This window comes from Sinohyriopsis cumingii, unplaced genomic scaffold (genome assembly GCF_028554795.1).
Source record: "Sinohyriopsis cumingii isolate HCF-2022 unplaced genomic scaffold, ASM2855479v2 utg001779l, whole genome shotgun sequence".
NCBI classification, from domain to species: Eukaryota; Metazoa; Mollusca; class Bivalvia; order Unionida; family Unionidae; genus Sinohyriopsis; species Sinohyriopsis cumingii.
The window spans coordinates 447,964-470,301 of NW_028316050.1; the positions used below are offsets into that span (position 1 = coordinate 447,964).

The 22,338-nt window shown below is 35.1% G+C and overlaps 3 non-coding genes across 3 annotated transcripts; all 3 read left to right on the forward strand.

Annotated features, from left to right (window-relative positions):
- The first annotated feature begins 4,347 nt into the window (after positions 1 to 4,347).
- LOC149771527 (small nucleolar RNA snR60/Z15/Z230/Z193/J17) lies at positions 4,348 to 4,430 on the forward strand. The gene has a single exon (XR_016418257.1). It is a non-coding gene; the product is annotated as a small nucleolar RNA snR60/Z15/Z230/Z193/J17 (small nucleolar RNA).
- Positions 4,431 to 10,019: 5,589 nt separating this feature from the next.
- Positions 10,020 to 10,102, forward strand: LOC149771528 (small nucleolar RNA snR60/Z15/Z230/Z193/J17). The gene has a single exon (XR_016418249.1). It is a non-coding gene; the product is annotated as a small nucleolar RNA snR60/Z15/Z230/Z193/J17 (small nucleolar RNA).
- A 1,544-nt stretch (positions 10,103 to 11,646) lies between these two features.
- On the forward strand, positions 11,647 to 11,720 carry LOC149771529 (small nucleolar RNA SNORD36). Its single transcript, XR_016418247.1, has one exon. It is a non-coding gene; the product is annotated as a small nucleolar RNA SNORD36 (small nucleolar RNA).
- Positions 11,721 to 22,338: the final 10,618 nt, after the last annotated feature.

Sequence of the window (22,338 nt, forward strand, 5' to 3'; positions counted from 1 at the left end):
CCAATAGTGTATTTAATTATAGACTTGAAGGAAGTTTGTAAAGTTGATGGGTGAAAAACATTTGAGGCAGATGATTAATTAGATAACTGTCAGATCCTGAAATTGCGTTGATTTCCCTAATTATTGGCCGAGTTCCTCTAGCAGTCTCAACTATTTTCATCATCAACCCCGCTTGATTGCAAAGGGAGATTTAATGATCACTTGTACAACTGTATCATCAGTTAACGTCTTGGTTAAGGTTTTTCATTTGGTTTTTTTTTTTTGGTACCATAACAAAACATTTGAAGTCTCACAAAATATTATAGGGAGTAGTGTTTATACTTAAGCAAAAAAAAACTGAATTTGCATTGGACTGAGCAATTTCGTGCCAATTATGCATTTTCCAGCATGAAGAACACTTCATATTGACTAACCGTTTTCATATTTTGATCTTCAAGGATGCAAGGTTGGATCTAGCACACCATTACACAGATTACTCAATAAAAATACCCACAAATAGTCAGATTGCCTGGTGATAGGTTGGCTTAGATTTAGTAATTGATGGTGCTGTAGAGATGATTGGTCAACGTCCTCTGATGATAAGCTTTGTGCCAGATGATGTCTTAGTGATATCACATTTAAGCCCGTAATTTTATCTGAGGACTGGAGGGATGACTATGTCTTTAATGCATATAAATACATTTAAACCTGTCTTGGAAATACTTTTATATCAAAGACATCTAAACCTCTCAAATCTACCTATATACAGTATTCCAGACTGTTTCTTTATCATGCTCAATTGTGTAGAAAAGTATAATACATAATTCTATGGTGGCACCAGCAGTTAAGGTTTTGGTTAAAATTCCATTGATGTATCCTTCTATTTATATTTATTTGGTGCGGTTTTTTCTTTAATAGTTTCTGTGCCCTGCATTATATATACTTATCATACGCTTACAGAATATTGAGGTCTTTACATAAAAATTACATGTACTGTGTTACACATGAGCTAAAAAGATAATTTGGAAGTGGTCAGTCAGTTCCTAGCAGTTTAACCATTAATGGATTTCTATCATAAAGAACACCTGATGTGGAGCAATACTTTTTCAATGCAAGATTCTTACCCACATCATTACATGGATTACTCAATAAAACTTTTGCCACGAAACATCATTCTAATAGGGCAGATTGCTTGCTCATAGGTTGACTTCATGGACTTAATAATTGTGATGGTGCTGTAGAGATTATTGGCCCAAGTCCTATGAAGCTAAGCTTTGTGCTAGATAATGTCATAGTGATATCACATTTAAGCCTGTAACTTTATCTGAGGACTGGAGGGATCAATTTATGACTTTAGTGCATATAAATACATTCAAACCTATCTTGGAAATACTTTTATATGAAAGACACCTAATAAAGGATAGTATTTATAAACCTCTCAAATCTACCTATATACAGTATTCTAGACTTTATCATTGTCATGCCATTTGAGTGGAAAAGTAATACACAGTTCTATGGTGGCATCAGCAGTTAAGGTTTTGGTTAAAGTTCATTTAAAATTCCATCTATGTATTCTTTTATTCTTTATTTTTTGTTTAAAAATATCCTTGTCTAGCATCATATATACTTATAGTCCTGTGATGATAAGCTTTGTGCCAGATGATGTCATAATGATATCACATTCAAGCCCGTAATTTTATCTGAGGACTGGAGGGACCACTGTTATTTGAATGCATATAAATACATTTAAGCCTGTCTTGGGGGATACTTTCATATCAAGGACACCTCACAATAAAGGCCAGTATTTTTAAATACCTCGTGTTTACTTACAGTACCGATGCCTTCACTGCACCCAATCTTCAAACCACCTACCAAGTTACTGCATGAAATACGCAAAAGAATTGGGTGGACCCCTGGCTGCTTGTCTCTATTTTCAGAAACACTTCCTCTCACCTAACTCACGTAATTTATTTATTTTTCAGGTGGTGGTACAGTGACTATTGCCATCGAGAAAGCCAATCATCAAAATGGAAACCGATACCTGGCAGGCAGCACAGGGTCTAACGACCCTATGAAGCTGCATAATAGGTCTGGCAACTTTGAGGACATGGATGGAGAAGAAACTAGCCTGTGTCGTCGGGGTGGCTCCATACCTACTGACAGAAAATGTTACTTGTACATCTTCCTGATAAATAAGCGTTTGGAAATGTTCACTTCCGAAAGGTAAAGCCTAATTGTCTAAACCATCTCAACTAATTCATAATGAGGAACACCGTGGTACAATGGAGTTGTCAAGGACTTAAAACCAACAAGAAGCATGTTTCTGCAGATTTGAGTCTGCATAAAACTTTTTAAAAATGCAGACAGTATCCCACTTAAAAATTGCTCTTTTGTTTTGCACTTATTCTTGCCTACAGAAGCTACTTTTAAAAATGTGTGATCACTGAAGAAATGGTTTCAACACTAGGCAGTTGAAAGGAAGAAATGGTCTTGTATCATCTAGTTGAACATCAGTCCCTTTAGGGAACCCTTATGATTGCATACCATTCTCAGTGTAGATTAAAGTGAGTAATGACTCGTTTTTATATGCTTTCCTTGTAATTATGAGAAATTATATGTGCTGAAATGTATCAGGAAAGGGCCTTTTCTTTATTTTTAATTTTGTTAATTTTGTTTTTTGGTGTTAATTGAAAAACCGTAGAATTTCAAGCTTGGCACTTGTACCTGCTACCATAATACTAACTCTACACAGCAGGCGTGGGGGCCCCGAGTGGTCTAAAGCACTCTCCGTTACGGATCACTGCCATCTCACCTCTGTCTGCGCAGGTTCGATTCTTGGATTCAGCCAATCTGGGTATGTGAGAAAGCTTGCCAGTAGCTTCTCGTGGGTCGGTGGTTCTTTACGAGGTTTTCCCGGGTTCTTCCTCCACCATTAATACTGGCCGCCATGTATAGCCTATCGTGTGCTGAAAAATGGCGTTAAACCCCACAACAACAACAACAACACAGCAGGCCTGACTGCCAACTCTTAAGAATTTGCCATAAATCTGATGAAAATGACCCTTAAAATACGGACTTGCGGAATAAAAGGAACAACTACAGAGATGTGGTCATTGGGGTATATTCCAGATAATTGCTCAGCCTTGTTTTATTTGGGTCTGAGTTTCATAATTGCTTTAGTGGAATTAATTAGAGAATCAGAATAACGTTATAGTAGTACCTCAAACACTTTAAACTGTACATATTTTTCCATGTGAAGCATCTGCGTGAGCAAATTGGAGGTCATATTTTTTTTTATGGCATCCTGCTACTAATGCATGTTGAAGACAAAAGGAAAAAAACAAAAACAAGCCTCTTAAAAATGTTTTAATAATCACTACAGAAGAATGAAAAGGAATACTCGGATGGTTCTGAATAAAAGTAGGAAGAGGCACAATTACATTTATTGGAAATCACATATCATTTTGAGCATGTCATGTTGCAGGAGATACTAAAAATTACGTCAAGTAGAGATATAGCAACAAGCCATTGAGCTGCATAGGGTTTGGAACTGAAGGTGTCTGTTTACTTTACACACTTTACAGATGAGCATAATGTTTAAGGTCGATAAATTAATTTGGTATGCAGGCTCTTGTATCATTGCTTACAATTTAACTATCAGTCACACATGTGCATTTATTATATTAGTACATGTATGACAGGTAGATTATAAGCAATGATATGGGTCTGTATGGTTTGGAATACAGAATGTTTTTTAACGCACATTTTCCAGCTTGACAAAACAGGACACATTTTGTTGCACCTTATGGAAAACTGGTCAAACTTGAGAAAAACAATCGGCTAGCTTACTGAGATGATCTTCTTAGGGTTGGCAAGTCTGCCTAAGTGGGAGATTAAGTAACCAACACTTGGCTTTCATTAGGCACATTCTGTAATTTTCTACATTTGCATCACTGAGCATTATTAACCAATAGACCAGCTGTGTTAGTCAATGCTTCCATCATTGTTCATATCAGGTTGTCTCTGTCATAGGATGCACTATGCTGCTGATAAATTAGAAGGAGAACTCCTGAAGTATCAAGTTGTCACTCTAAACAAAACATTTAGTCTCAGCTGGTCCAAAGTGTTTTGAAATGCAATGAGAATCTCTTGCTTTTTAATGCTCAAAGTGTTACATATACAAAAACTTGAAGCACTAATTAATGTTAAAAGTTCTGTGGGATAAATAAATCATTGCATACATATTCTCATTGAATTTGTGTCATGTTATATGTGGATTACTCTTTTTCTGCTCAGATAACTCTTTTTGTCCACTTGGATTACACTTTTTCCTCGCCAGGGGTTGGCATGTATGTAGCATTACATTTTCTGCTTCTGATGATGACAGCATAGTTCAGCTGATATTTTGTGAGGACTACCAAAATGTCTTTCGCTTCTAACTGAAGAAGCAGAAATTTCAGTCAAATGTTCTCTGATTAAAATTAGTTTGTTCAAAATGACTGGACAAAAGCTATTTTCACATTGAAAGCATCTTCCTCTGTCGTATGGCATGTATATTCTACCCTTTTTTTAGTTTCAAAATTTTATTTCCTATGCTCATTCTAATATTTGTGGACTCATGATCATTCAGCAAAATTTAGACATGTCGATTAGTTGAAGTGAATGTTGTACATAAATAAATTGTAAGCACTTTTTTGTTTTTTTATTGTGGTACTAATCTGCATGGATTTTGCCCACCAGCTTCAGATCCAGGCTAGTAGCAACAATAAATGTATATTTTTTATAGTTGCTTGTAATTATGGCATGCAATGTATAGATTTAACTCTATGCCCAGTTTCTGCTTTTCCACCACTTCTATTACAAAACAGTTGTGGCTTAAATTTCCCTAGGGTTGACATGTATGTAGTATGTCAAAATTCATTTATAGCTATTAAATGAAACTGAAACTCATAAAGTTGAAGACTTTAATTTGATATGTCCATATTTATAATCCTCACTGAGCTGACTTTGACAAGATTTGGTACTGGTTAAACTAAAACTGAAAACAATTGAAATTAATGACTGCTCAATTTATGCATGTATATCCATTGTACTGGGGGGGGGGGGCGGGGGCAGTTTTTTACAAACATGTGCAAGATTATTCTAATTATTCATTGAGTTAATATTAAATTTTACATAATTCAAAATTGCATCAACAAGTGACAACTCCACATTGAAAGTGCATTCCCAGGGTCCCAAGTATGTCTCACTGCAAGAGTCTCAGGTTGTTTGTACATTTGTATTTCAGTTTGAAGACATTAGCTTACAAAAAATTATGTGGTTGGATCTGAAATCTTGTTGACAGAAAGGCAGTGTTTGAATTGAAAGTTTTTTCACACTGCATGATGACAATTGAACTCTCTCACTGAGCAATTGTGTTGACAAACAGTTCCCTGAGAGTGTGGAATGACAACATTGTAGACAACTTGGTTCAGTCAGACGAGTATTTTCACAATCTTCCAGATAAAGTCCTAATACCTCAACCTTTTGAATAAATTAGTGTATATTGTCAAGTTTATTTGACTCTGCCTTTAAGGTTATCACGTGTTTTCTACCTTTAATTATGAAATTTTCTTTATAATACACCAGCATGTTTATTACTTGGTAAAGTTCTGACTGTGTCATTATAAGAATGGATTCTTCCAGTCATTTTGTTTTCTGATTCTAAACAGAGATATTGGTACAGGATTTTCAAATACTGTGAATTTATTCATTTTGTTGGCAATTGCTTTTTGTCATGTTGAAAGAAATGCATATTTTGGATACTTAAATGTATATATCTACTTTGAACCCCAGTAGCTTTTTATAGTCAAGACAGTTCATGTAGGATAGTTTTATTTATGGTTTGTAGCAACTACAATATCCTGAAGATTGTTATAGCAACCATAATATCTTGAAAATTGGCACACCAGAAATGAAAGTGAATCATGATAGACTTGGCTCATTGTGTGATTTTCTCATAATGATTGTTTCCGTAAGTAATACAGTCGATGTAAAATATTTTAAAAGAAATTTATATCATCTTAGCATTTTGCACAGTTATTCCAAGATTAGTTTAAGAAATTGATCTGGTGACAAATGTGGGAGCCCACTGTCACACACACATGCACACATTAGACATTTTGCCACATGTTGGATCAAGGTGTATTTACTGATCACATCTAACAGACTGTATAGACCAAGAGCTGCTGGTGCATTTAAATCTACGCAGTTTACAGTTGGACTTGTGAGTATAGATGGGATGTGTATTTTTGGGGTGGGGGTGGATTTACTTTGTAACCAGTGAAGGAATAAATCTGTTTTGGTTGTTTGTGGTATTGCTGATTTCATCTGATTTTTTTTTAAAATATCAAGTAAAAAAATCTATCAACAGAGCTCAAAAGAAAAAAGTTTTAGACACAGGATCCGAGCTGCTGACCTAAACAAACTCATAAGCCCTGACTGAAATTCCACAAACCCAGACAGTTCATGTCAACTCTCAAGACGAAAAAAAAACCCAACCGATTTAGGAGGTATTTCCACACCTGCCTCCCAGTCTTGTATCTCCTGATATTTCGTAGAGAACTCCCGATTATTACATTATCAATTTTCATTTCTAAAAAACCCAACAAAAACATACAAAAATAGATTTATTGTATGCAATCCACCTATGCTATATTCTATTTTATTACTTGTGAATACTGCTGTGACCAAATAATTAATATCACACTACAAAGTTATTTTTCTTCTTCAGTAAATAGAATGTGAAGATTTATCATTATTCACGTAAATTTCAGATTTGTTAAAACTCTACAACAGTACTATAAACTTTAATTACTATGATTAAATTAAAAGGAATGAAATACAATATACCAAGCAGTATATGTGCCCCCAGAGAACTAATTCAGAGTAAATATTTCATTTATTAAACAGTTTTACATGCCTTTAGATTTAAACAAAATGAAATAAGGTGGGATGTAAAATGTGGGAAACAGTTGCCACATTTATGGTAACTTGTGACTGCAGATTTGAACTGTTAAAATTAAGTCGCAAGTTACAAAAAAATTTGGCATCATTTATTTGCCAATCAATTGCTAGTGCATATATACACACACTGTAGCGCATGGTTTCTTTAAAATTATGTCTGAACGCAGTCCTTTTCACAAGATAAATGCAGTGATACAGATTAATTGTTAATTAGTCACATTGGCTTTATGCTTCTGTACTTCAGTTTAACCTTTAGCTAGCATGCACTTTAGCCACAGCTGACCAGAATATGAAAATGGGAAATTGTCCTGGGGGAAAATGAGGCATCTCACAGGGAGAAATGGTGCGTCCCGTGGGCACTTGCACATTGGGGCAAGAGGTGGGGGCAATAGTCGCCTCTCCCAATTTCACCTTTAAACCTGTTTTGGCCTAAATCCTTAAATTTGGGTTAAAATTAAGATTGTTAGAGCTCATTTAAAATTGATAATTAAATTTGGTTTTAGCTGTGTCATACAAGTTTTAACAGCCAGGTATTCTCAGTGGCTTAATGTGGAGAACTTAGCTTATTCCAAAGCACAGTTCCGTTAGTGATTTTTAAGGCACATCTTGTGATCGAAATATAACTGGATACAACCAGTTTTTAGGCCAAAGGTTTCACATGCACAATTCAAGTGTTCAGTATCATAATAAATCCAAAGCATCAAGTTTTGTGTTTAAATATCTGCAATCCAGATAATGCAAATACACGTGTGTGTGTGTGTGTGTGTGTGTGTGTGTGTGTGTATTAGTATGGTGTACATGAATTGTTCTACCTCTAGATTTGACTGAAATTTAACAAACTTGTTTTTTATATGCGGATCCTAATTTGAGCATATTGTAATTATGTCTCTGCATGTCCTTTTCACAACTTTTTTCCTTTGGTGAGAGTTTCATAAAACAAGTGTCCATTGTATCTCATGGCTAGATGGCATCATATACCAAAGCCACTGTCCATGCCTCATGGCCACAGTCATGGCAAAGGAAAGTGCAATTCTTTGACTTGTATTCTAATCCAAAATATAAAATGTGTAATCTAATTATTTTAAGTAAATTTGATCGTGTTTGAGGTGTACATTGCATGCCATAACAACAACTTGTTCCCGTTTTGATGGTCGCACCACAAGAAAATGTTACCTGTTTCCTGTGACCCATTTGTACATCACATCGAGACCGTATCTTATAAATTGGAGATTCCAGTCCATGTGCTGGAGTAACATTTGAATTCGTGATGATGTTGAAATGAAGCATGAACCAAGTATATATTTTTGCAATCAAGTTTTCAGATTTCTGACCTGGAGATATTTTGGCAGGTGTCCAGAATTTTCGGCATTTGGACAAATACTGTTGTTATCTGCATTCAGTTTTTCATTAGATGTATAAACACTAGATTGCAGTGTTGATGAACCAATGTTTTGACTGTTGCATGTAAACAGTGAAATTGTGGCTTTTACTGGTTTCAACTAGTGAGAAGCATATTTGTCACTTGTATGTGTTGTATCTTAAAGAAATTGGCTGTAAAGAAAAGCTTTTCTGATGTTTAAGAAAATAATTTCCATAATAGTTTTAGATATTGGTGCAGATATCAGATCACTTGAAAAGGGAGTGAGAAATAGATTCAAGTTGAAATGACTGTTGGTAAAATAACTAATGGCTATTTATGTTGGACTATATTCAAGACTAATAAACATCTCAGGTTTATATTTCCTTAACCGCGTGATGAATTTTCTTCATACTTAGGATGATCCAGCCCCCATTGGGATTTACTCTTAAGTTAGTCTTTGCAGAAGGAAAGAAAAAATAGGTTTTGGTTCAAGTTATTAAAGTTGTTTACATATCCTAAACCCCCTTGATGGATTTTCTTCATGCTGGGATGAATCATTTAGATGCCAACACCATTCATTCTGCAACATGCAGATGTTTACAGTGAAATTCTGTAATTGTGGCTTTCTACTTTGTTTTTGTCTGTTTTTCACTGCCCAACATTACATGCACATAGTTTTTAGAACACTGGCAAAATGTAGAGGCCTGGAAAAAATAAACTAAGAATTATAGAGTTCACATTTGAGCACAACAAAAAAAACAATGTTGAACGGGATCAACCAACGTCTTGACAGTTTTTTTATTTTTACGTGGGTTTTATGTCCAACATGAAAAGATAGATGATTTGGACAAATCATACTTTTCATATCTTGCACAGCTGTAGAGATACTTGGCCAAAGTCCTGTGATGATAAGCTTTGTGCCAGATGATGTCATAATGATATCACATTCAAGCCCGTAACTTTATCTGAGGACTGGAGGGATGACTACATCTTTTATGCATATAAATACATTCAAACCTGTCTTATATCAAAGGACACCTGCTGATAAAAGAAAATATTTATTAATTTCTAAATATTACCTACATGCAGTAATTGCTCACAATTGGAGGTAATTAATGTCATTGTGTAAATTACAAACATCTACCATGGCTGCATCAGTCTCAAATATAGCTTTTGAACTTTTCAAATGCACATTTTCCAACTTGACAATAGCTGTATATGATGTTTTGTTTCACCCTTCCCAAAAAATTTGCCTTACTGCAGTCTTGTTACTTTGGCAGGTCTGCACTGTCAGTGAAAGGTCCGTGTAAGCATAACGATTTTAATGTACGTCCTTTATTTTTCAGCTCAGGTTGTTCGTCAACAAGAAATATCTAGCAAGGAACATCCAGCAATAAGCTGTTAGGTTTTAAACCTGGAGCCTGTGCTGACAAGGTGGTCAAAATGAAATCGGGGGTCTGACATTGGACTACAAGGTGACTAAAAAAAATTTGTTTCTTTTTTCCTCCCTAAAATCTTTTAAATGAGAAAAAGAATTCTGCCGACTTGACATTTTCATCTAGCGTATGTGTTCAGATGTTAACAAAGTTTCTGTATGAGCTAAGAAATCAGATGCATGTCCTATAGATGGTGTATCATGTGTGAAGTATCCATCCAAGATGTATTTGACATTTTTCTGCTTCTGATGATGACTGCATAGTTCAGCTGATATTTTGTGAGGACTACCAAAATGTCTTTCGCTTCTAACTGAAGAAGCAGAAATTTCAGTCCCACAGTCTCTGATGAAATTGGCATGTTAGAAAGAACTGAACAAAAACTCTTTTCGTAATGAAGCTTTTTCTCTGTTGATATGGCAAGTATTTGCTGCCATTTTTAGTTTGCAATTGTATTCCTTTTCATGTTTTTTTAACAAATCGTTATGTGGAATATTTTTAAGTTTATCATTTCTTTGACCAGATTGTGAAGAAAAGATGGTACTGGCTGGTTCATGTATGCCAAATGTCACTGTATATACAGCCAAAATCAGCCTTCTGTTGGACTTCAAATTGAGATGAAAGAGGGATCAGCCCAAAGAGACGTGGCAGAGGAATATAGAGGCTAATACATGGGAGTGTATTCTGTGGTATATTAACACACATAGGGCTGTAGACCATCCACATTGTTGCTGCCATACCAAAGCCTTATGTGCCACCTGTGTCATGACAGTGTGAATGTGGGGGTATTAAATTCCAATGGGACACTCACCCACCTGTATGGCATGTACTCAGATCACACTTATGAACAGTTGTTCATTCAGCCTTCTTGGGTCCATTGAGGTTTGGGACTTGCTGAGTCTGCAGGCTTGCAAGGGGAGGAAACGAGATCCTACTGCCTCTACGTCTCCACAATTCCAGAACTGTATGGGATCCAGTTATCCTCAATCCCAGGATGGTGTGGGATCTTACTCCGTGTCAGTGACCAGTCAGTATCACAAAATTAAAAGTAATTGAAACACACACACCCGCACCCCTCCAAAATGAAACTACATTGATTTTTTTTAATATTTGTCTATGGGTCATGTAATGATAGCTGTATGGAGAAAATATATTGGAACCTTAAATTTCTAAAGCTTTGAATTTTTTATTTATTTATAGCCATTGTGCTGTATAATGAACCATTTAAGATTATTCTTTCCAAGTACCTTGCTTTTCTTTAAATAAAAACAAATGGGTGGGGCTATTTAACTTGTTCCCCATGTAGCAATAAAACATTAAGCTCCTTCGTGCAGATGCTACCTGTTGCAGCTAACATTCAGTGTACAAAGAAAGCTTGGAGTCTATAAGGAACAAATGTCTGGAGTCTATAAGGAACAAATGTCCACATGGTTTTAAATTGTTTTTATTTTCATAGCCAACTTTGGAATCGAGAAATTTTAACATTTAGTAAGTTAAATTGTGCCACCAAATGTTAAACTTGCAAAAGTTCAAAACTGAATCTTCCAAAATCACAAATTGATGACAATTTTGATAATTCTGTGAAGATGTTGAAATTTGATTCTACATCAGACATCAGACTTTTAGAACAGTTGTGCGGGGTGCTTCATGTCAAGTTGTATTTGTCCCTTTTATTTATCTTTTTTTAGTCCATACATTACAAAGTTACAATTCTTACCATGTACCATTGGCACACTGGCCATAGGTTGCCAACACCTGTTTTAGATTATGCATTCTTGTTGGTCTGGTGTCTCAAGTATTTTTTATTTTTTAAGGGGGTGGGGATACTGTTTCATCAAAGATGTAGGTAGGTGTACTATATACCCTAGCTTGCTATGATGTGTGAATTTCTTCACCTGAATCTCCATGTTGTAACAAAAACGAGCTTTTTAAATCTGAGCAAGCCTTAATATGCAGAAAAATTTGATCAGAATTCTTGTCTATATAGTATTTTTAAATATTAAGGGAACTTTCTTCATCAGATACATATGTTGCTGATTGGGATCCTTCAGGTCCTGGTCAATCAAAGGTGAGTGCATCGCTGTAGTAATCCCCCTATTTGGCAGTCAACTTTTGGTTTTAGCATGCATTGTTGATCTGACCTTTACAACCTTTATTTCATACTTCTGACTTTGGTTAAATGTAATGCTTCAAAAGCATTTCTTGCTCTTTGTTCATGCAAGCATCTCTGTTGGTACCACATACATGTAATGTTATTGCTAGAGTCATAAAGGTTGTTTGAGAGATGAATATTGACATTTATTACAACCTTGTCACAGAAGTAGGTCAGAATGACCTATATTTCTTGCTTTATTGACTTTCATAATCTTGTTTTATATCTCGTGCTCTGTTTATGCTGAAATCGTCAAATTGGATGATTGAATGTCCCTCTATTAGTACTACACCCTTGCCACAAAAGGACACTTTGGCCAACATTTCACAATTTACGGATTTCAGTTAAGCTTTTGCATTTAGCTAATTAGCACCCTGTATATATACTGTTATACCTAGGTTCGCAAAACTGAGTGAATGCATTTCCAAGACTGTAAAATGACAAGATGATAGCTGAAATGCAGATACATGCAACTGAAATGCAAAAATGTGCATATTTCATAAAATGACCAGTTGTAGGGTCTATTGGTGTTACTTGACATTTTGCATTTCACCTCCATTCCAAAATTCACTTCATCTAATTGGTTTTGAGCTGAATGCATACAGAAATTGTCACGCAAGCCTCATTAGCAAATTTGCTTTGGATCTAACCCATACACAGGGTCCCTACGTTAACGGGAAGTCAGGAAAAATGATTATTTTTTTTTTCAACCATGAAAAGTCCTGAAATTTTTTGCAAATATTGATGAAAGTCTGCGGAAAACCCTGGAATTTTCTGCCACCACTTGACGCCAGAAACAATCACGTAATTGAGTTGTAACTAAACAGATCGTGAGTTAAATTTGTCGAGTTCTAGCCAGAATATTTGGAGGGTGCGCTGTGGATTATTTGGTTGCTTGCAATAAAAAGATATGCCGAGTCAATCCAAATGCCCAGTGGATTAGAGATTCATCTAGTAGACTTTTAATTTCAAAGTCAGCTTGATATCCGTATCTTTCCTTACATGGAAGGTATGAAAACCAATCTAGCATCACAAGAGGCCAATAAGATGGTGGCAAAGCTTAGACGGATGGCCTAGCAAACTTTAAACGTTGCTAGATCAAGTGATACGTGCATGAAATCGATATGAAAATTACACATTTTCTCAGAAATTTTGAGTTGTAACATCGTTATGTTTTTAATCTGCTGAAATACAAGGTAAAACTACGTCGTTGATTAAATGTGACCTGGTGCTCGCGATTTGCATTGCTAGTCACATGAGTACTGTACACATATCTAACAACCCACCTTTCCAATGTTGTAGAGAGAGAAAAAAAATTTAAACTGAAAATTGTATACTAGTTATAATAAAACACAAAAAACAAAAGAACACAAAATTCTCCATAATTGTATATTCCAAGAACAACATTTGGAGGATTGTTGTATCACGTGACCACCCTGTTCACATGTGATCTCTGCTTGATAAATCAGACTGGCCAGATTGCTGGATTTTACAAAAGGTATCTAACTTTCATTTAATATAATTGAATTTCTGTACAACAACATTATAAATGAGTTTGTTGTTGATATCACATGAAATTTGGACATCCGATGTCCTCATTTGAGATTTGTGAAGTCCTGTGACTAGTAATGCAAATGGCGAGTACTGGGTCAGGTTTCATCTATGCCGTAGTTTCATCTTGTCTGACTGATGATTAACGACATAACGATTATAATACTCCCCATTTCTGAGAAAATAATGGTGAAAATAAAGGTCAATTCGCCGGATTGGAGAGTTATACTTTGGTACATCACTGTCTTTTGAATGTATATGTGTAGTTTTTCAGTCGTCTTGTGATTCTGAAGTGATAAAAGACGCATGGGAACAGTCGAAGCAAGCGGAGGGTTGTGGTCATGCTTGTACTCCTTTGTTATATTACTGGATGAGTGATTTAATGTCAGAGATTTCACCATACTTGATTGATAAAATGTCAGACTCCTGTGCTTAATCAAAGTTTCCAATTTTGCAAGAAGTTGTCCCACACATACAAAATCGTCTGTTGCCCAACATGTCAGCTTGCCATTAAAACTGGATTCTCACTAAATTTCCAGGCGCATAGTCTGTTTCTAAATTCTTTAGTATTTTTCCACATAAACAAGACGTAAACAGATTACACCTTGTTCATTGTTGTTTCTCTTCCACATAATAGCTCATTTTTAAAAAAAAATAAAATATTGAATTTTACTCATTTTTTTACAAGATCGGTTTAGTTAGCTTAATATCGCTTGCCATTTATTGGCATTGTTATGTTGCATCTTGTAAAACTAGCTATAAACCTGATCAAATTACTCTACTGAATTGCTGACAGAAACAGTCCATAGTAATGCATTTCATTTCTGTAGCCCGATGGATAAACATTACATCATTTCAAAGCTGTGCGCAGAATTGGCCGACATATCGCGAGTCATGAAAACACGGTGGTGGTATCCCATGGGTCCAAAATTAATATTATTTTGAACAGAATATTGTGGTGACAATTGCCTCTTTTCAAATGGTAAGCATTACAGTATTTTATTTTCGTCGGTCGGTCGAATTCGGCATGCGTTTTACTTCAGTATTGGAGACGGAAACCTTAGGTGCACATAAATGCCTTACAGCATTGTATATATTAAAAAACGATACAAACTCCTGTATCAATACATGTTTGGGGACTGGTTTAACGAATTACAAGTTGTATCTTCATAAAATTCAGTCTTTGTTTACACAACAGTATTTAATTTTGAAGGTCTTTTGTCAAAATTTAAATCAACCCTTTTGAAAATGTTTTATAAATGATGGATTTTCAAACAGAGCATCTTAAAGAGATTAGGTTGTTTGAAAAATTTTGTTTGGGATTTTATTGGCACAGATTAATTAGGGTTAAATTCTTTCATTACAAGGCAAAATTCTAATTATTTCGGGGTTTTTTTTCTTTTTTATACTGTAATAGGAAATGTTACTTTCTATGAAATGTATATAAATATATTGCTATAGAATTCATTAGAATTAAAGGTTTGAAAGGAAACAAAACATTATTTATGTTCATTATGTTTTTCTCACTTAGCAACATAATGCTGCAAAATAATTAAAAAAATTCTTCTGTACATTGAAATGACTTTACTTGCTAATTTATAGGAATATAATCAAACTTATTTCGTGTGATACATTTTGTGGTTTTGTGCATGATCATCTTTTCTGACTTTGATGTTTTGGGAGAGTCTTGAAAGAGAAACATCTTTAGATTTAAAAAATGCATGTTTTATAATCTAAAATGTTCTTTAGTTCCATTCAGTAATGGTCATATGTGAACCTTGAAAAATGTAATTTCAACCTGGAAAAACCTTAGAAATGACCTGGAAATTTTTCTTTAGAAAAGCATGGGAACCAGGCATACAAAATGCAATTTGCAAATTGATTACACACACACACACACACCAAATTGTATGCACATTGATGAACAAACCAATTAATGTTGAGATTTGAAAGTGGATATTGGTGAAGTTGAATGATGGCATATATGCAAAGTTAATTGGGACACTTACATCTCGCCTATCTACATGGGTTGGAGTCTCCAGCTTGGCGAGCATTGGAGTCTGAGGTTCATCCCAAGATTTTTCTGGTTTCTTTTTTTCACTGGATATACTGGTTGCCATGTATAAGCCAACCATGTGCTGAGAAAAGACGTTAAACAAAGAAAGAAATAAAAACAATTTGAGGAGGATTTAATATGTATAATCCAGGTCAACATTAGTTGCCTTGAAATGCACATTAAAGTTTTTTATGAATGCTTTAGTGTTCATGTATCAACATTTGCTTGTTGTCACCTTGGGGGCTATGGTTTGGGTAGTATTGCAATTCAAATGTTTCAAGATCTTGGAAGAGTTTGAACATCTGATTTGCCAAGGTTGCTACCACTCTGGAGACAAAATATCCCGATCTGATTTTACTGCAAATTAATGAATAAGCTGATACAGTTGTTTTTTATTGGAATATGAGGACAGTATTACTCAGATATTTGACTGAGCTTGTTCCTCTAGATAAAGACTATTTGCTTATCAAATTTTTTAAAACTTTGTAAATGGATTTACATGAAGATCTTGAATTACTTCAGTAACTATGCATACTAATTATACCATTTTTTCAGGTTACGGGCCATCAATTTAGTACGTATGCATGGGGGGGGGTAACCCAGATGCATACGCTTGCATATGGTAAGGATCTACTGATAATGTACGTATGCATAGGCAACGGGGGGTGGGGTGAAACCTCAACAATTTGTCTAATATGTATCCTGTTTGACTTGTTCAGTCGGCGTTTGAATTTTAGTGGACACTAGACAAACTGATTGAAGTTATGCAGCCAGACATTCAACATCAGTGGACTGTGTTTTATTAAACATGTTATTATTAATAATAAACCTTTACGGTTTCTACATGGATTAAATATAGGCTGCGGGTTGGGGGTACATATTCAGGTTGGGGGTGTGTAAATAAGTACACATGTGTATGGGGGGAGATGTCAAGCATTGCCAAATTTTTGCATACATACTAAATGGATGGCCTCTTATATTAAAAGTTGTAAAATCAACATAATGTAGTTTTGGGATATAGTTTTTATAACTGGTGTTCTCAAACCATCACTTTCTTGTTGAAATTGTTAACTATTCAGTTATGTAAAGAGGTAATATGATGCCCATTTAAGACAGATTTAAACTGTTTGTTCATAATGATATTGAAAGATTCAATGTCTGCCAATGATGATGTAGAGATAGATAGGTACAAATGATTTTTCATGAACAAACTCTGTCTCACTGATAGTCATGTTTTAATGGAATGAATGAGGTTTTGTTGTTGCTGTTGCTGTTGTAGGGTTTAATGCCATTTTTCAGCAGACGATAGGCTGTACATGGCGGCCAGTATTAATGGTAGAGGAAGAACCTGGAAAAAACCACCGACCCATGATAAGCTACGGACAAGCTTTCTCACATATCTACATAGGCCAAAGAATGAGGCTGTCAACTGTTATTACTGGTAGCACTTTTTTGAGAAATGGAACTTGGTTTAATCATTATTTTGTTCCTTTTTTTTTCTTTGTTTCTACAAAACTGCAGAAAGTATTCTCGGTGATGTTATCTCTTGAGAAAGTCATTGCTCTTCGATAGTGTCAACACTGTATAATCTTGGCTAATGGTTGTGAATGCGATATGCAGATTGAACATATTCCTAAGTTGACAGGGAAAAGCCACCAGTAAATATTTGTCTGGTGTACACCAGGAAACAAAAACAAATTAGTCACTTTTCTAGTGGCAGCCATGTTCAGTCATGTGTTTGTTGTGTTGAAGTTTCGCATTCAGACTGTTGCAGGTATTCATCATTCGGTGCTATACATCAGAGCTTTTATCTTGGTATTCAGCATAATTGGTAGAACTTGTTCTGTTAGCACGTAATGTAATCGCAGATCAGGAGTCTGTAGTTTGCATTTGAACTTGACTTTTTAGTAAGCATATGCAGTAAAAAAACTTTCCCATTTTTGTTTGTTTCAGGATCAAGGATGGGGTAAACAAAGAGTTTGATGTACCGGGATATTTTTCCTACATGAAGGTATTCAGTAAATTTCCTGAACCACGAGATTTGTGGGATGCAGAGATATCATGGTGGCTTGCCAAGTCCGTTCATATGACTGGATACATTCAAGTAAATTTACTACTCCAAGATCAATTTCACTCCTATGTACTTTTTTCATTAAAAAAAATGTTGTAAGAACTCCATGTGTGTGTCCTTTATATAAACCCCATTTTGCCTGTAAACTCTGGTCTGGTCTGGTCTGTTGAAATGTGGGTTAATATGTTAAAGAGCACAACTGATAAGAGAGTAGGGTTGTCTGCTACATGTGTATTAGCTCACATGTAAATTGTACCATCATAATGGTGTAGGACAGCAGATGATTGTACAATTGTCATGCCTTCAGTTTGGCATTCCTTGTACTTGCTTTTGCTACATTGTTTTCTTGTAAGGGCTGTTTCAGTACAGGAGTCGGAAGGCATTTGTGTTTATTATGTGCATTACTGATGGATATTATTCCAGATATTTTTAGTGGGGAGCTCACCAAGCTGCAAGGTCAAATGGCACTGAATCTTTCATATATTGTCAGTCTGTCCACAGTTGCATGTTGCCATTCCCGTCCATTATTTCTGATCCAATTTAGATTAAACTTGGAATGTGGGCTTGTATCATTAAATTCTTGGACAAATTTGATAATGAGCAAGATTCATTAATGGTAGTGAGATGTTTTTACATCTGATTTCTTGACATCGTCACCTGTCTTGAGGCCACGTTTTGTAAATGGTATTGTTACAACTCTATGGTCTTAAAATAGGCAACAGATGGCCAAAAATGAACAAGATTTGTACAATTCAACAAATTTAATATGTTTAACATAGAAAGTGAAAATTTTAAAAATTAAAATAAAAAACTTTTGTATTGTGCAATTAATCCCATATAGTCCTAACAGTTCTATCATGATAATGGATTATTCCTAATGAATTCTAATACTGAATGTGTTAATGTGACAATAGTCTTGACTGCACTAATGTACCAACTGTCTTCATGTATCAGAATGGGATTATTATACAAAATATCCTTGAATGAATTTACAATAATCCCCAAAAAGTGATTACTCCAAAATTATTAATGAGCACTTTGTAATTCCAGTGTTCTAAATAAATCTCTCTGATTAATTGGACACATCTAAAGACATAGCGAATTACACATGTTAAAGTAAGAGTATTTTGAAGTAAACACCATATATTTTAAAATCAAAACCAATAATAGAGCCAAGATGAAGGTAATTTTCCCAATAAGTTTGTAAACAACTTGCATTTACAGACACGAGTTTTCTCCATTTTAAAGCAGAATTCCGCTTTTCTCCTGACTTGAATCCGATTTTTTTGTTTATAGTTTGGTTTTTTTGTTGGTTTTTTTTCCCCCATCTCTTATCTGGTTTTCTAAACACTTTCTGTTTGGTCCCATGCCACAACGACCCTTGTAAAGTTTTCATTCCATATATAAGTTAGCCCATGACTCAAAAACAGTATCCTGATTGGTCAAAAGTTTAAATTCGTGTAATGGAAACTGATAGCAATGGAAAGAAGAAACGTGCTTGCAAAAAATGTCATCCCAAGTTGTTGAGAGACCATGACACAGAAGTTTAGATAAAGGTTTAAAAATGTATGGGAATGGCTGGAACGAAAAGTCGACGGAAATTTAGTTGGTCAATTTATAAGAAAACTGAATGCTAGCGGACTGGCATTTTGTGATTTCTGCTCTACGTTAATTGCGGTTGGAAGAGTTTGGAATGGCACCTACAAAAGAAGCTGCATACAGAAAAATTGAAGCTCAAAAGGCATCTGGAAAAAGTGCATTTAATTACTATAAGAAGAAAGATTTCTTGCATGAGAGAACAGATGTAGCTCTCTTGTCAGAATATGTGCACTCATGTCACCAATACAAGCACCAGCTTGAAAGGAAAAAAGGCTCCTCATTGAGAAGGAAAAGAAATGATTGCACATTGAGCCAAAAAAAGTCTGTCAAAAAGTAAGGCTAAATAAATCTTTGCCAAAGCCACAAAAAGAGCTAGGCTGGAATATCAACAGATTGTGTCCATTGGAGAAAAAGACGAGTCGGTGTATGGGATTATTATGGGTGTTTATTTTACAGATTTGTTATGAAAAGAGAGAAGTATAATATATTTCCTGCAAAATCTCAGAAGTAAAAATATCAATTTAGAAGTCTGCTAATGATGATAAAGAGATAGATAGGGACAACTGATTTCTCGTGATTAAACTCTATCTCACTGATGGTAGACAGTTAGTTTTCATATACATGTTTGGCATTTACGAGATTTGTGTTGGTTAAAATTAGGATCATAAGAGTTAATTTGAAATTGATAATTAAATTTGGTTTTATCATTGTCCTACAAGTTATAACATCCAAGCATTCAGTGTGGCATATTGTGAACCTGACACGTTGAGACCTTAAATATACTTCAGGGCAAAGTTAAGAGAGTGATTTTTAAAGGCACACCCTGTGATATAAATGTATCTGTTAAAAAAAAGGTGGGGGTGTAAGGACATTACCAACAGGAATGGACTCATAAATAAGCCGTTTTCCACTGCTGAATCATGTTTGCACAAATACATCCTTTCACTTAAATAAGCCTGTAATGGCTTCCCTCTGGTATGTAATCGTACTTTTGAGATTTTATGCTGATCTTAATTTTAACATATTGTAATGATGTTTTTATGTCCTTCTATCCATTAAAAATTTTCTTGTCTGCTTCATTGCTTTGTAGCCTTTAAGATTTTCATTAAACCTTTATCTGTTGTATATCAGGACTAGATAGTGTTGTGTACCATAACTTGACAATATCTTGCATGTTCAGTTATAAGCTATGCACACCTCCTGGAGGTCAAAGTCGCACCAAGGGATAATGCAGGTCACATGCCTATTCATGTCGAGGCTGTTATGTTGATTACTACATTTAATTGCATTTGAGGTCTGTCCTTCCATTACCTGAATCCCCTGCACCGTTGAGTAACCTTGTATATTTGTAACAATTCCTTTTTTGACCAAAAACAGCCTTGCAGTTTGATTGTCATGCTAAATTATTTTAATTTAATTATCTGTTCATTATAAATTTAGATTTAATAGCAATGCAAGACCTGTCACTATTGCCTTGCCTTGCTTAACTCTATTGTGATGATAGTACATGTACCACTGTAGTAGCTCCCAGTTCCATCCTTTCTTTAAACAAAGTTCCAGAACATCAGAAGCAAAGAAGTAAGATGATGGTCCAAGACCTACATCAGTGGCCATTGCTGGACACCTTTCCACCTTTCCTTGAATGCTGTACATGTTAAGACATGGAAATTTTGCCTCCCTTTGTATCTCAAAGATGCCTTTTGGTATTTGAATCTGTTTTCCATCATGATCAAGTGAAAATACCCTAAGTCCTTGCACATACGAGTGTTATTCTGAACTCCCTAGTTAGACTGGAGGACTGCTATTGCCCCATGTTAATGTAACAGCATTCAAATTATATTGTACATTTTCCCTTATTGGATAGGTCAGGTGTTTGTTACCTGTTTATTGTTCCAGAATTTTATTTGTCCTTTTTAGCAAATTATATAGAATAATTGTTTTATGTTATTTTTCATTTCAGTGTGAAATTTGGAAGAGGGTGGAAAATGTCTCCAAGAGGGTATATGATCTTTTCTCTCTGTCAGAGAAAGCAGTTGAGAGGTAAATATTACAAAATTTAAACTTAGTTCTACCACTCACCCACTCCAAAAAACAGAAATCCTGAATAAGGGAGATTACACTATGGTATTTAGCCAGGTTTCCTGTGTCCTTTTTAAATATTAGATTTTCTATGCATGATCAAACTGTTGATTATAGATTTTTTTTTTAATGGTGTCCAGAAAGGGATGCATGTTCAAGACAAAAGAGAAAATAAGCTTCTAAAAAAGTGTTAATAATCAACACATAAGAATAAAATGGAGTATTCAGATTCTTATGAAGAAAAGCTGGAAAGGACACAACATTTATTGAACATCACGTGCCAATTTGAGTATGCCTTCCAGTGGGAGAAATAATTGCCGCCGTCATGTGAAATGGAAAAAGAATTTCCAAGAATTACCTAATGTTGAGTGATGGCAACAAGCCATTGAGTTGCATAGGGTTTGGAACTAAAGTTTGTGCAACTGTACTTGTGGTAAATAAAGTCTATGCATACTTTACAAACTTTTCAGTGGAACATAATGTTTATCATCGCTACATCGAACATTTAATTGTTTTCCAGCTTTTTCAATAGTAGATTATTGATATTTTGTTACACCTTACTGAAAACTGGTTAATCTTAGGGGAAAAAATCGGCTGCCTTACTGAGATGGACTCATCAGGGTTGGAAGGTCTGCCATGTGCTGAAAAATGGTGTTAAAACTCGAAAGAACAATATCTATTAATGGAAGTTCCCAGTTCTAAACTTGTTGGACCAGAAAAGGATAAATCAGTCACACTTAGAAATTTTTTTTTAAAAATATGAATGTTGTACAACATTTTTTGGAATGAGCAACTCGTCATGCTCATTACAGAAGTTGTTGACTTGGCCTTACGATAATTCAGCAACAGACATTTAGACTCGTTAAAGTGAGTTTTGTATATAAATCATTTGTCAGTATGTTTTTTGTTTGCATTATGGTACTAATCTAAATGGAATTTGCCCATTTGCAGACTTGTCACGATTTACTTATCATCCCAAATTATTTTTGAAAACTGAAAATTCAGATTTTCTGATTTGTTCTTAAATCTCAAATCCTGCTGTTTTAAACAGTG